We start from the raw sequence: 12,272 nt of genomic DNA, 5'->3' as shown, positions 1-12,272 counted from the left end.
TTCTGTGTCTCCCTCTCTCTTTGCCCCTCCCCAACTCATGCTCTGTTTCTGTCTCCGTAATAAATAAACGTAAAAAAATTTTTTTAAAAGTCAGATCAGTATTTTTACACAGAAATTAAGTATTTATAAATCATTAAGCTATGTCTAAGATATCAAATATTTTAATGCATTCAAATAGTTTGACAGAGCTAATTTTGTTATACATTGATCAATTATTTTTTGTATAACAAAAATAACCCATGTGTATCAGCATTCGGTAACAGGGGCAAGGCAATACAGGTAAATATATAGAAACATTTTGTTACTATGATGCTTAGTAAATATCCTGAACTACTGAGAAATACAAATTCACTGCTCTCCTACAATAATATCAAAGCAAACAAACAAACAGAAACAAATCAAAATGAAACAAAACAAGCAAGCAAACAAAACCCGAAAGTAATAGGTTAAAAGAAATCCACCAAATTGAAAAATCAGAAAGAGGAAGTGAAATATTCTGAAGCTTCTCTGGAAGGGGTGCCAGACACTCAGCCCATAACAACAGAGTTTGCTTGAAATGCAGTGGGTTTGCTAAAAAGGATGTTTTCAGCTCCCTAGAACAACATTATTTCAAGAGTTCAGTTGAGTACAACAAACATTATTATTGATGAAAACATTAGGCACACACTGCCTTTGACTGACGGTATTGTTCTGTACTTTGCTTTCAACTATAAAATAGAAAGCCATTTGTTTCACTCTCTGCCAGAAAACTGTCATGATCTAGAATATAAACTGGAGTCCAATTCTTTGGGTTCAAAATTTTTTTTTACAACTTAAAAGCTGATACCTTTGGTCAAGACTTAACATTTTCATGTTGTGGGTCCTTATCAGTATAAGAAAAAATAGCATCCTCTTCATTCTCATGACAATTAAATGAGTTAATAAATGTAAAATATTTGGAACAGTGCTTGGCACATGATAAATGTCCAGAAAAAGTCAACAAGTATTATTCATAAGCCCAACATTATAAGAGTGAAGTATATGAGTCTCATTGTAAAGTTCTCATCCTGGGACTTCAGGCAAGTTTATTAATCTACCCATGATCTTCAATTTTTCATCTCTTAAATATATATTAAAGTTGTTCTTTCCCATGTAATAGTCACTAGCTATATGCCATATGTGGTTATGTGACTAGTCTGAACTGAGATGTGCTATAAATGTAAAATGTGCACCTGATTCTGAAGATTTAATTTCCTCCTATCCCACCCAAAAGAATATAAAATATGCCAATATTTTTATGTTGGTTGAAGTGATTATATTTTGTCTATATTAGTTAAATAAAATATTTTAATAAAATTAAATTCATCCACTCCCCCTTTATTTATATTAATACAGTAATTGAAAATTTTTAAATTACATATGTAACTCCTCTTAAATTTCAGTCAGACAGAACTGGTGTAGAGAATCTGTTTTCTTTATCTAATATACTAGAACTCTATCATTTTACTCCATAATTTAGAGGTATTAATCACATCTTTTAAATAAACCAGATAAATCAAGAAAGATAGTATAAATAATTTTTATAATCTTTCATATCTCAAATTTTTATTCTAAAATTTCAGGAAATTATAAGAATATGAAATCATTAGCGCATTCCCAAAGTAAGAAATGTCGGGTCAGTTTTGGGGTTTCAATTCACCAAATCTTCCAACTTCACATCTAAGAGAAACATTTGTAAACCTCTTTATGTACTCAGTCAAGTTAGAAGCCATGTCTTGTCCTTTTTTTGTAGACAACTATCTTCCAGTCTAGGAACTTTAGATTGTATTTTAATTCCAGATGAACATGGCCTGAATTTGTTTCCTTAGCCTCACCTGTTTCCAAAATACTCTTGAGTTTCTTTATCTGACTAATAGAGGTGATATCTTCTGATTGTACCAAGAGAATTAAGTGAGTTTACTGTGTTCATTGTAATACCTAGAATCATACTTTTTTCTTGTCTTTGTTAATAAGGAGTAACATGAATAATGGATTAAGCAAAAGGGTCATTCTATTGCCATACAATTTGAGATAAAATTGTATGAAAACCCTGAAAACAAGATTATATATGTGTTTTAGTGACCAAGAGATTTGTTTTCTTTTCCATTTCCGATATTGTGTTTATTAGTCAATTTTATTACTACTTTGTTTCCTGTGTATCTGCTTTTTTGGTAATAAACTAGCATCTTTTACAGATTTTATCATTGGCTTCTTTGGATCAGGTGAGGCACTTACTACAGTGAGGGAAATGTTTACAACTAGGAAAAGATACCAAGAAATGTGATGAAATATTTTGTAAATTATTTTCTGAATTTAGCTTTTACCAAAAGTAAAAATTTTCTTAATATTAAGAGAATGAATAGTCACAAATTATTCTAAAGAGAAAATCAATTATACTTTGTTGGTATTTCTGAAGGTGAAATTTATCTTGGTTTTTCAAGTCAAGTGATGCTCTGTTTTGTCAAGATTTATGATTTTCATGATTTATATAAGAGAATATATACATTATCTACAGTTCCAGACTATGGAAGATTTTATTGCCCACTTAATCCACTTATAAACTCAAATGATGGAGTTTTTTGGGTACTGCATGAACTCAGGAGTGGAAAGTTTATTTAAAAAAATGCTTTCATTCTGAAGTTGCTGAAAACCAAAATAAGTTGGGGATAAAAATGGAGAACATCTTTATATGAGAGTTCTATATTTATTCCCCCCTCACACCAAATAGAACTTATTCTCTGTATTAGTTATCTAAATTTTATTATTATCATGCTCATCCTACACACTGAACTGAAATAGATCTATACACATTTAGTTTCATCATCTTTCTATATAATATTCCTTTACAGATAATGTGGTGGTAAAAATAATTTACCACTGAGCACAGTGTGCCCAAAAGTATACTTTACAAAGATTAAATGTTGGACCAATGCAAACTAGCTGGAGGATTTTGCAGACATATTCTATGACCTGGTGCTACCAAGAGATCTATTAAACAGAGTTTACTCTTTATATGAAATGGCAGGACTCCTCGTTGTAATTGGATGGTCCAGCCTCAAAACTTTTTTCCTTAAGAACCAAAGTTCCAATCCATATAAAGTATCAGGTGTGCCTGGAACTAGAGTGGAGATATGGGTTAGTTTCTAAAACAGCAAAAATATTAGAGTGAATAGCATCCCAGGAGGTGCCAAGAATATAAGTGATTGGTATCGTCTACTAACAGAAAGAAAGATGAAATGGTGGGTGTGATGTAGCAGGCCTTTGAGAGCATTCAGATCTATTTGATGCCCCTACTGGGGATCAGCTGTACCATCTGGATCCATAACATGTGCAGGCCAATTACAAAGTATATCAAAATAAGATCTTCTAATTTTAGAATTCAATTCTAAAATAGCAAGATATCCAGCTGGAGAGATCAAGTGAACTTCAGTTTAAATAAACAGTTTGGCTAAGACACTATAAAGCAAGTTAACTCAAAATGTGTTTTGATGTATGGCGTGGCCTTGACACTGGTAAGAATTATATAGTGTGGATAGACAATGTCATATCACTCTAAGATGGATTCTCTTTGGCACGTGGCTGTTTTCCATTTGCACGAATGCACTCAGATGGTCGTATAGAAGCATGGCAAGCATGAAGAATGCTCCAGCAGCAAATTCCTATCAGCACTGACTTTCTCCGTGTGCTTTTTATTGGAAAATGTTGTTCAGGATCTTCTCTGCTTTGAATGAGCCAAGAAATTAGCTCATGGCCTTTTTGGATAATAAGGACACTAGGAAAAAAGTAATCTGACATATGGAAATGAAAGCCTCATTACTTCCTTAAAGTTCCCTGGGGTGCATCTTTATAATTTACTCAGTAAGAAAGCCTGAAATTGAAATTCTGAAAAGATCACTCTTTTAATTACCCCCAAGACTAGCCAAGTCTGGTTTTGAGAGCCATTATCATCGTAGACAATTGTATTTAATCCCATAGTAATTCAATGACTATTATTCACACTTGATGAAGGCTTTGGAAAATAATAAAAATAATTTAATAATAATAATATAGGTATATGTTATCTATAATAATAATAATAATAATAATAATATATAGGTAATATTTTAAACACACACCAAAAAATGATATCCACTTTGTTTAAAGGACAGATTTCAATTTTAATCTCTTTTCATTTGCAGAAAACAATTTTAAGCAAGGATGTGAAGGCAAATGGTGCTAACTGACTGCTATCATTACGTAACTTGATAATTTTCACATTGGTTAATAACACATAATGATGGTGGCAATCAGGGCCACAGATGGATACTTACCCACATCAGGAAACACAACCGAGTTTAATTTAACTCCATAGGGAATAAATGCCAGGGGAACCCATTTCCCCAGGAGACGTGGGAGGGGGCAAATAATTCTCTACATGATTACTGAAATGCTTTATTGTCTAGTGTGGCTATGATAACTGAATTTTTATATGTAATCACTATATGTGACACAGAAATTTATTTACATTACATTTTCACTTTGGAACTCATATAGGATATTCATCTCAGAGTGAGTTATAGAATAAAGTTACATTGTGGAAGAAACAATTCAGACTGAAAGCCTGTGAAGGAAAATAATCTTTAAGCCTCATATTTCCATTTCATTTTGCATGTTTGCTGAGAGAAAAGGCAGTAGAAATAAGTATGCCTTCTCTCATTTCATGAAGAAAGACAGCAAGGGAAAAAGATGTAGAGATTGCAGATTGTGTAGGAAGCTTCTTGGATGTCTCAGACTCTTCTTTAAGGAAGCTTTCAACATGGAAAATATTCATCACAAAAGACAACTAAGATTATTTATATAACATAAGTATGTACAGCTGAATATTAGCAGTAGTGTATTATTAATTCTTTGGTTAAAAAAATAAAAGCACTGGCACCAGCGGTGACATATCTGAGGTGATTATATTATCTTTCTTACATTCTTGTCTGTGTGGTACCACATGAAACCTATAGTCCCTCTGAACTGAACTGACTCATTTGAGCATGTCACTTTCCACGATTTGGTTAATGTTATTCCCTCCATGGATGGTTTATTTCTACTCTTACATGCTAATTCCATCCCCTCTAATTCCTCAAATGTTTTTACAAACTGTATAAACCCAGTTCTGGCTTCCCAGCTCTTGACACTCTGTCTTTAGACTTAAGCTTGGAGAAAAAAATAATTAATTAAAAATTTAAAAAATCCAGCTTTCAAAAGAGCTAATCATCATTACCTCTCCTTACCCAGTAAAAAAAAAAAAGTACCAAACAAATATTACAAACACAAAAACAAAGATTACAAAGGTGTTTGTTCATAATCAGAAAGAAAGCAAAGAAACATACCAGTCTCTGTATATGATTATATCTGAAAACGTATCACATATTTTTAGAAATCATATTGCAGAAGTCAGTAACAGTGTTGTTTTATAAAGGGCATTGGTACCTTTTAGTAAAAGAATTCATGGCTTCATAAATTGAAGAGGTAGCTCTAGACAGGGCATCCCTGTTTCTGTTTACTGCTTTGTGTTTATATGTGAAAGAAATTTGTTTCTTTATTTTCACCATGTATTTGATGTGCTTAAGCCATAATGGAGGTAAGGGACAAATCAATTTGTTTACCCAATTTCTAGAGATTTTATTATTTTGGTAACCATTTGAAATTTGATCATGGTGAGTAGTGTTATTATGGATATTTTTAGTCATTGTTTTACCCTGATTAGAGCTCTTAAAGAGGAGAGTTACTCAAAGAATTATTGACCATGTGCTGAACTTTGAACTGACTGATGTATGCTAATGGGATGCTAACTGAGGAGTATTAATCAGTAGTTGGGCATCAAACAGTTCAGACAATAATGGAATGTGTTAGTGCAATGGAGGTAGAAAGAAAGTATTACATAATGTAAGTCTAACTCTAGGAGGCAATTATGGTCAGAAGATCTGATCAAAGTTGCCAGAAGTAGCTTTTTAGGCTTTTTTTTTTTTTTACCTCCTGTCTCTACTACCTTAGCCATACCTTATATGGATGGGTACTAGTCCCTTCTCCATACACAATGTCTGTGACTTTTAATAACTTTGCTAAGTATAAGTTCTCAGTACTGATTAGTGGCTATGGGCAAGATAAGACATTTATCTTTTAATTGTTTTTTGTTTTTCGGTTGAAAACAGTGAGACCAAAAGAGAAAATATAAAGTTCCCTAAAGAGATACAAAAATATCATGAGGCCTTAGAAGACATGAATGAGTAGAAGTATGACACTGAGAGAAGATGCAGCCAGTTATTTAGAGGTAGCTGGAGAGATACAAACAGTAGACAGAGACAAGGGTCGCTGAGCGCCCACAGAAGCAGAGCATAGGAGCAAAGAGCAGCCAAGGCTCATTGTGTTCTCATATATGACTTCCATCTCTTAAAATCTGAAACTGAGACCAGGTCCATGATATCCTTACTTCCACGACTATCCTTATCCACTGAATAGATGTGTTCTCCTCCTCTTTTTCCTGTTACCTGGAAAAGACTACTATAGACTAACTTTTAATTTAACCTCATTAAACATGTCAGATTTTTGCACTGGAGCCAGTAGAAAGTGCCATTATGCTAGTTAGTATGCCTATTTAGTGAGCAGCTATTTTCTCACTCATTCAATTAGAACCTCTGGAATCACTCAATAATAAAGAACTTACTGAATAACACGAACAAATATAGGTTAAACGTTTCAGTGTCTGTCCTCAACATGTAAAAGACAGATAAGGAAATAGATAAATATACCAAAAAAGTGTAGTGTGATGAAAGCCAACATGGATTGTTATGGAAACACATATGGCAGGTACTTAACCCCATCTGAGAAGTGATGGAAGTATTTCTAGAGGAAATGACATCTCAGTTGACCTGAAAATGATAAAGAGTGGCCACGCAGTTGATGAAGGAAAGTTTCTTTGGTGAATCATTCATGGCATTTTTTCTACCAAATGTTTTCTGCATGTACTATGGGCCCTACATACTGCTGAGCACTACAGAATTGCTAGTCTTTTGGGAGCAATTTAGAAACAAACTACGTTCTATTAATCCAAATTCTGCCATAATTTATGTTGATTTCCTTTCATTTCCTCAGTACAAATGGAGAAGTCATTAACCTGAAGAGAGCACAGTAGGTCTATGAAGTACTTCTCATTTTCCCAAGAACCAGGGCTTTAAGATATCTAGAGTACACATTTATTCTACAATCTCTTACCTGTAATTATGAAATTCAAAAAACTGAAATTTTCTTGCTCCATATTTAAGGAAAAACTTGACCGGACTTCAATTGATGTGAGGCTGTTCATAGTCTCTATTTATCCAATTTGTTGTAAATGTCCATATATTTCACTTAGGTATATTAATATATTTGATTATGGGGTATTACTCATGCCATTTTGGATGTATAACATATGTAATGCACATGTACATAATGGACATTTTTAAAATCCAAAATATTCTGAATTGTGAAACATCTAGCCCCGAACTTTTTGAATTTCAAAATATGATTTGTTGATGTAGGAAAAGAAATAGAATGAGAACTAACTCTAGCCTCCTGAGTTGTATGAGGGTGGGGGAACCACTGTACCCTCCTTTCTCACCACCCATCACCCTCCCCTCACCCCACCTACACATATACCCACAAACATGCATGCATACACAGCAAAGAGAAACCCTGATGAATACATAGTAAAGGTAAGATTTAGGGTGAAGACGTGTTAGAAATGATGACTGGCTTGAGGATGAGATCAAATTTCAAAATCCATTAGAATTTCCATAAACGATGTTTCTTGATAAGAAAGGAATGCCTGACCCCATATTGTATTCTAAGTACTTGCACCTGTGTGTCCCAAACTGGACTTCCTTCATATTAATTACCCCAAAGTAAACAGATTAATTTTAAAAAGGTAACATTTTTAGGAGTCAGAAAACCTGAGTTAAGCTATGATTCTGCCACTGACTAGCTATGTAATTTAGCAGTCTCCTTACCCATCCTGAGTCTTAATTTTTGTCTTAGCCAAAGCCAGGTCCTGGCGCGCTAGTCCCTGGCGTTCGGTTGTACCTGTCTCCTCCGCCTGACTGGCAGGCGGAGAATCCTCACGGGTTCTTTTCCTGAGGGAGGGAGAGAAAACAGGGCAGGAGAGGGGAGACGCAGAGAGTGAAGACAGCAAACGGTTTCCGACCAAGCCTCTGTCTCAGTCCTCTATTTAGAAAATAATTCACTCATATAGAATTTGGGGTGGAGAACTGACCTGGTTGGTTACCAGGTAAACAGAGTCACATGAATATTAGAGAAAAGGAAAAACCGAAACTGCAAACTCCGGACACAAGCTTCAAAGGGAAGCGCGCAGACTTGTGTCTGCAATGCTGGGGAGGGGAAGCTAGCGCTGCATACCGAAATAAGGTTTTGATCTTTTGTGCACCTTGGCCAAATCTACATCTGGCGCAGCAAGGCAGTCGCCAAAATTATTTTGACCAGGAAATGGCAAGCTCCAGCCTCCAGATGCAAATCTTATTTACTGGTTCACTCCCCGGAGAGTGATAATCCTTGCCTAAGGCAGCCAGAAAATTTGGCGGCTCCCAACAAATTTTATTTGTAGAACTCATTCCATTTATTCATACAAAAAATATTTATTGAGCACAGTAATATGCCATACAACGATGAATTCTGCTATATGAACTCTAAGACTTTTTCTAATCCAACACTATTTTTCTTAACATTTAATTTTAAAATAGTTATTTGTTTCATAAAATTAAAAGGATCATACCATGAACCATGATATACCTACCACCTAGTTTTTTTAGTGAATAGTTTGCCATATTTATCTTATCACGTAAATGTCTGTCTACCTGTTTATTCTTCTATCCATCCATCATTCCATCTCAGTTTTTTGTTATCCTATTTAATTTTGTGGGTTTGTTAGTTTGAAATGCACATGGATTATATTTCAACAAGATAAGAATGCTCTAAGTTACTTCACTGCCTCCTTTAAGTTAAATGATCAGCTCCTTATATGCATGCTATTCAAGAAAAGTATCATGGGAGCTATATATATAGGTCCTTACAAGAAAATCAAGAAATGAGAAGATTGAGGATTTGTAGAGAGGAAAGGACAATTCATCTGGAGGACTATTAGTCATCAGGGGATAAAACAGCAGAGAAAGATTAGATATAGATAGATATAGATTAGATATAGATATAGATACATAGATGAGATAGATATAGACATAAACATACATATACATATATGTATTCATATACATATGTACTTATTTTGTTCTTAAGCAAGAGGGCTTAAATAATGTCACAGCAACACACTTTTACCTTGTTTGCTATGTTCCTTAGATTTGTTAACATATTGTTTTAGTCAATTTGGGCTGTTATAACAAAGTACCATAAACTGAGTGGCTTATAAACAACAGAAATTGATTTCTCACAGTTCTGGAAGCTGAGAAGTCTGAAAGTAGGGTTCCAAATGGTTGGGATCTGGTGAGGGCCCCCTTCTGGGCTGCTGAGACTGCCAACTTCTCATTGGAGTGTCAGTGGTGGTAGGACAAAGAGACCTTTCTGGGGTCTCTTCTGTGAGGCACTAATCCCATTCATGATGACGTAACCCCCATTCCCTGATCACTTCCCAAAGGCCCTACCTGCTAATACTATCACCTTGGTGGTTAGGATTTCAACATATGAATCTTGGGAAGACACAGACATTTAGTCCATAACACATATGCTTCAAAAGGCAGTGTCTGGTATATAAGAACTAATTTTACACTCACAATTCATATATTTTTCCCTGTCCACCACCTGCTCACAATTTATCATGCTTCATATTTAGCTTCTCAGAAGTTGCTCTAAATAGCTTTATAATATCACATTAACTAATCAATACCCATTTGAGGTAGACTCATTACCATTTCAGCTCTTGATGAAACAAATGTTAAAAGCCAAAATAGAGACATAGCCAAGGTCACCTCACTTCAGATTAAAGAGAACATTTTTGTTTGTTCCACTGCTATGCTCCTATAATCTCTGTTCTAATGATATAACCATTTTACTGAGGAAAAGGTCAAATTCAGATTTTAGCCCAACAGTCTCAGCATATAGTCTATGACAGCTGAGGCCTCAGACAATTTAAAATGTTGAAGAAAAACTCTGAAAGTTGTAGCAGAGATCTGAAGGAATCTAAGATAAGACTTGCAAAAGTTGTAGGCAAGTGAATTGAATAAATGGGGTGCATTGAACATTTGCTCACCCATCCTTTGAAAGCTCTTCGTTTCTCTACTTTTGCAGTGCTCCCAATACACGGTAGTTGTCAGAGCTCATCTCTTAATAATGCTCGAGAATAGCAGATGTCATTTTTTCAACTGTAAGGGCAGCTCAGTATATGCATGTAAGCTAGGTATAGCCATTCAAGTTTGTTTGTTTCCAGATGTTGAATTAAAAGGCAATTATGACATAAAAGTGTGATTATGGAGATTGATTTCTAGGGATGGTGGTAGCAGCACTTGCAAGCAGTTGCTAGGGGCAATGAGGCCACTGCTTAAGACTGTTACCTAATGTCTAGGAATGGAAGAATTGGTAATGCAAATCATAGTGCTCCATAGGAGAGATGGTGATTTCTTCATCTCATTAGTTCTTAGTCATGCTTTTGGCCAAGGAACTAATATTTAACTTGTGTTCTTTCTTATTTTCTGAACTGTTTTTCCTTCCTTTTAATATCGTGAGCTACTTAAAATCTCTTTTATAAACCCATTTGACTAAATTCAGACTGAAGAGGTGTCCATTAATTATATTAAGAATACAGATAGATACAAAAATTGGAATAAGTTCTAGTGTCAGGCACAAGTTTTCAGAAAAATGATGGGTTATTGGTTTTCTGTGGTTGCCATAAAAATCTGCAAGAAATTTAGCAATGTAAAACATCCATTTATTTTTTCACAGTTCAGAAGATCAGAAGTCCCAGTAGAGCATGGCTCAGCTGGGACTTCTTTAGAGTTTCACAAAGTGGAAATCAAGGTAGGTTTCTTTGTCAGGGTTGTGTTTCTTTCTGGAGGCTCTGGGAATAAAACCCCTCCCAAACTGATTCAGGTTATTGATTGAATTCAGTTCCTTGAAGTCATAGGACTGAGGTCCCTGTTTCTTTGCTGACTGTCAACTGGAGACTGGTCTTTGTTCATAGGGGCTGCCTGCATTTCTTCTCTTTCTTTACTTGTGGTCTCCAGAATGGATCAAGTCCCTCTCATGCTTCACATCTCTCCAACTTCTCCTGAATTGGTCTTACTCCAGCTGGAGAAAGTTCTCTGTTTTTAAAATCTCCTGTATACTAAGCCCTCTGGTTAGTCTAGATTAATCTCTCTATTTTAAGGTCTATAACCTTAATTACAACTGCAAAGTCTCTTTTACCACATGAAATAACATATTCACAAGATAGGGGGATAATTCTATGGACAGCTTGGGGGCCATTCTACCTACCACAGTGTGAATCCCAGATTTGTTACTCGCTTCAGTTAGAGCTGAAGATAGTAAGAGGAGAAGGTCTCTGGAAGCCCATGATCTTTAGGGGCAAAGTTACATTATCAGCCATAGTTTTCTGGAATGAAGTGCTCATTGAACACAAGACTTTAAGGTGACCTAGAAATGCATGCCTAAAAGAATAAATGATAAAATCAAGATTTCTGAGATAGGCTGGCTTCTTCTAATTGCTCTGCAAGGCTTAATGAAATAGAAGAACAAAGAAACTTTCCTCAATTTTGGCTGATAGCACAGTTAAGAACTGAATGAGTTTCTATAAAATGTGTTAAAGAGATTTTTTAATATCATTTTAAACCAGAGGAATGTGGTATCTTAAATCCAAGTGCAAAGTTTTATTGCTCAGGTTACCTTGTTACAATGTCAGTTGAGTTTAGAGACTCCTTGGGTTGTTGGGGTTTTTTTTAATTGAATGCAACAATCAGGAATAAAAGAGCTCTTGAAAACTGAAATGGAAATACATGAGAAGAATGAGAATATAGCCACCTACCCCAAATCTTCAATATGTTGTTAATTAAAATCATTCTCTAATTTCAACTAAAATCATCATCTATCTTAATTGAGACGTTTACCTTGCAAAGGGAAGTCACTTTCCTATATGGCTGATCTTTATAATCTATCACTATCTCCAGAGTTTTAATTACAGTTAGATTCCACAGTGTGATGTGTGGGTGTGTTTAGGTCAATAAAGCTCACCT

General features: G+C 35.0%; 1 long non-coding RNA gene across 1 annotated transcript in view; it reads left to right on the top strand.

Moving 5' to 3' along the window:
- The window catches only part of LOC115294107, a 145,771-nt gene that overhangs the window by 110,433 nt on the left and 23,066 nt on the right, over positions 1 to 12,272 (top strand). The window lies entirely within an intron of this gene.

Source organism: Suricata suricatta, chromosome 6, assembly GCF_006229205.1.
Source record: "Suricata suricatta isolate VVHF042 chromosome 6, meerkat_22Aug2017_6uvM2_HiC, whole genome shotgun sequence".
Classification (NCBI taxonomy): domain Eukaryota; kingdom Metazoa; phylum Chordata; class Mammalia; order Carnivora; family Herpestidae; genus Suricata; species Suricata suricatta.
The sequence above is the reverse complement of the archived record's forward strand: the minus strand, read 5'-3'. Positions and strand labels throughout refer to the sequence as shown.